Genomic DNA, 4,178 nt, shown 5'->3' on the forward strand with positions numbered 1-4,178 from the left:
TTGAATTGATTAGAGGTGCCTCTGTATGAATTCTATGAAATGTTTAGTTTTATTCCTATTGCAATTTTAACCTACTTTTAGAGTGAGCTGCAGCGTGGTATGGAAATTTATATACAGAAAATGATTTGCCTGACTACTTTATGCTTTTTTATCACTATATTATTCTCACAAGTGCCAGAGTGGCTCTATGTTCGTGCCCAGCATGAGTCTGGTACGGAGTGCGGACTAACTGTGTCAATGGGCGGGCTATGCTTTGTTTTTGTAAGAGAAACGTTCAGTCTGTGTCATTTGTGGATGTGAACACTTGCTAATTTTACAACCAATGGAATTGGAGCGGCTCCTCCCATTCCCTTTAAAATGTATGTGTGTGTATGTGTGGTGGGGATTTTTAAAATATGGTAAAAAGGATTTTCCTTATTTCTTTCAATGACTAGAGTATATCACACATTTTGTTCACCACAAATTTTCGTTGGAAAACAAAGTAATGTCATTCAAATTTACATTAAAGTATTTCCACAGTCTGAGTAAGAGTACAGACATAAAGTATGCACTGATATTGATACTGGTGTTGGTATCATGATTGTACTCTGTGTACTCTGTATCCAATTCCTGAAAATGCCTCGAACAGCTTCATTTGATTTCTTTCCTAAACGCAGCCAGAATTTAAGGGGATCATTTCTTGTAAGAGTGTGTGTGATGAAAATCTTGAACTCAGTCATCCACAAAATGCCCCGAGGACTGACACTATCACTGTGACAAGTCGAGGTGGGAGGAAGGCTTAGTCCTTGGTTTCTTGCTAGATCGAAGCTTGGCTTTGTGTCTCCCTCGTGTTATCGAATTGCCAATGTGCTGGGTTGCAGGGTCTATTGTCTTTTTAACTACAGGCACTCTGCTGTGGGTTAATGGAACAAGATCTGCAGGAGCATAAGACTCGCTGTATCCTTGACCTCCCTGTATACTACAAATCAGTGTCTGTGGCAAGTTATTTGCATCTACTTACTGCACATAAATCTTTCTGAAATGTGGCACAGTAAAGGGTCCTTGAAATACTTATGTTGCGCATTTAATGGCATTCATATAGATTGTGAATGAATGTTGATTTTAACAAGATTTAGTAACCAATAATGTTACTCCCTGTTATGGATTCTTCATCTAATATATATACATTTTATTCCTGATCCAGATTTTTCTGGATCCAAGAAAAGAAAATAGAATTGGAGCCACAATCTACAACTAATTACAGTACAACTTGATTTTTGAAAACACATTTTGACTTTAACAAGCAATGAGCCCATATTCATAAAGAATCCTAGTGCTAAGGGCAGCTGACCCAGACATTATGCAAAATAATGAGTGACAATGAATTAGCTAACTACATTTTCATTGGTGAAAAAAAATCCAATTGCCCAAACACTACAGATTAGATCATGTTTACTAAGGAAACTGTCTTTGTAAACGTGACTATATCTCCATCAGCATTATAAAGGTCATTTAACAAACGTATTTAATATGTTCGGCTGACGTTAATGGCATGTGTAGCTAGGACACTTTGGGACTGATGATTGGGGTTTGGCAATTATACTACTGAGAAGCTTACCATTCAGTGATTGACAGCAGATGTTGTACTTTCTGAGACAGCTCAGGAAGTTCAACCTGCCACTGGTTTGGATCGGCCACCAAACAAGACAAGCAGAGACTGCAACGGACAATCAGGTCTACAGAAAAGATAATCGGGACCAACCTCCCATCTAACCAAGACTTGTACCTGTCCAGGACCAGGAAACGTGCAAGTAACATCTCTGCAGACCCTTCTCACCCAGGTCAAACTACTCCCGAGCGCTGTATACCAAAACCAGCAGACACAGCTTCTTCAGAGGCTGAGATCGACCAGAGTCAAATTCCTTGTTTGGCATGCACAAATTTGGTCAATAAAGCTGATTTTGATTCTGAGGATTGATGTCCCTATAAAAGACTGTTTATCTATCACTTGATATTTCTTATTTATTACACCCTCTGTGTATGTAAGACACTGAGGGAAGTTTACCTTACAACATGTAAGAGTCTTCCCCAAAACTGAGGAACAATGTAGTTTCTCATTTAAAAAGTATCCTCATTCATGTGTTTTTGTCATTTTAGGTCATGTCACCTCTTCTGCAGATAGAGAAGAGATGCCATTTGACATAGTGTGTGTTTTTACGGTACAGTTTGTCTGCTGCAGATTAAATACTGCAAGTTGCCCTTGTCATAAAAAAATATAGCACTCTTTGAACAAAATGTTGGCGTTTATTCACAGTGCAGTGAAGAGAGCTCGGACCACATGTGATCATTCATGATGTACATGTATACACATTATCTCACCTGGTGCAAACAGACTTGCTGCGCTGTGGTGATAAGCCAACTCCAATTACACGTTAAAGCAGCCTGAATAGCCTCTGACTGTGACTGGTAGCTATCTAGCTATATACTGTGTGGCCATTAGATAGGTGTCCCCAGCCCCCAAAGGCATAAAGCTTAGGGTGTAAAACTTTCAAAAAGGGAGACTGAAATGATTTTACAACTACTTAATGAAATGATTTATGTTACTGAAATTGCAACACTGCTGCTTATGGGAACCATCTTCAAAATATCCGCCTTGACAATAAAGTACAGCTGTTTATTCTTGCCCTTGGTAAAGCATTTCATTTATTTGCTGGAGGAAGATGCATGTGTGCTGTGTTTAGGTTTGATATATATATATGTATATATATATATATATATATACATACTCAAAATCAGCCGATGAAACTGACAAAAATGAACTCTAAAAATTTGGTTGTCCTTACAATGGCTTTGTGTTTTGATAGTTGATATCTGGTTGAGCCGTCGCCTTTCTGGGCATTGGTTTCGATGTCTATCGTTAAATACTGTATTATATCCCATGAGATATATTAGATAAAAACTCTGAGGAGGCTCTTGTGAATTACACCTTTAAGTGATGCAAATTGTTGTTTAATGTCTCTATGTTCTTGCCTGAAGGCATGATTACACGTTTGTCTGTGCATGTTATGCATGTGATGCATGTGTGTGCATTTGAAATGGAGCGGAATGGCTTCAGGCCCTCAAGATAGAGTCTACAATCCAAATGAGATCTGAGGAACTGTATGTCAAGACAGCTATTCATCAAACAATACAGCAATGAGAAGGGAGATTGAATGGTGAAGATAGCATATTCAATCATTCAGTTTAGTAGCCCACTTTGAGGGTTTCATCTCCACGATATATGACTTACAGGACTGTCAAGTGAATATGATAATGCGTGAATAGATCTTGAGAATGGATCGAGGTGGGTGATGATGCGAACGGTATGTGTGACTGTCTTGAAGATATCCATAGGGGACAATATTCTGTGTAAACAAAAACAAGCAAAATTTCGTTTGAGTCGAAAAATCACACCTCAGACAGTTGTTGGTCTACCCAAATGCAAGAGCGAGCAAATTGAGTTTTTTAAATCCATATACAATTCTACAGAGGTTGCTACTCTAATTTCCTCAGGTAGGCCATTCCTGAGTACAGGGCAAGTCTTATGTTTTTACCTCTCTGTCACCAAAAGACCAGTGTATTCCAAGCATAAGGTTAAGGATGAAACACAAGGTACCACTAAATCAGCAAAATAAGAAATCGCTGAACCAAGAGTCACTAACGTGTTTTGTGGGGGCACCAGGTAGGCCCCAAGGACCACATAAGTAACCCGTAGGACGGTTCCAAAAATAGCTCGCCATTGATTTTCTAGGGATGTTGTATAAATGATCAATTGAAAATGCAAACACTGGCAGAGATTTATACCAATAAAGTGTTGCATATTGATTATCTGTTTCCTACTAATAGTGAGAACTCATTAACATGATCATTGTTCTCATTGAACATCACATCAGGTAGGCATCCAGGAAGCATCTTAATCAGATCCCTTAGCCACCTCTCGATGCAGAGGAGCTACTCGTAACTCCTCTCGAAGACCGAGCTTCTCACCCTGAGAGAGAGCCCAGACACCCTGCAGAGAAAACTCATTTTGGCTGCTTGTAAACAGGATCTTGCCATTCCATTCACAATCCAGAACGCTTGACCGTAGCTGAGGGTAGTAACATTGCTCAACCAGTATACCGAGGGCTTTGCCTTTCGACAGCTCTTTCACCAGGGCAGAC

The sequence above is a fragment of the Syngnathus acus genome, chromosome 16 (assembly GCF_901709675.1).
Source record: "Syngnathus acus chromosome 16, fSynAcu1.2, whole genome shotgun sequence".
NCBI lineage: Eukaryota > Metazoa > Chordata > Actinopteri > Syngnathiformes > Syngnathidae > Syngnathus > Syngnathus acus.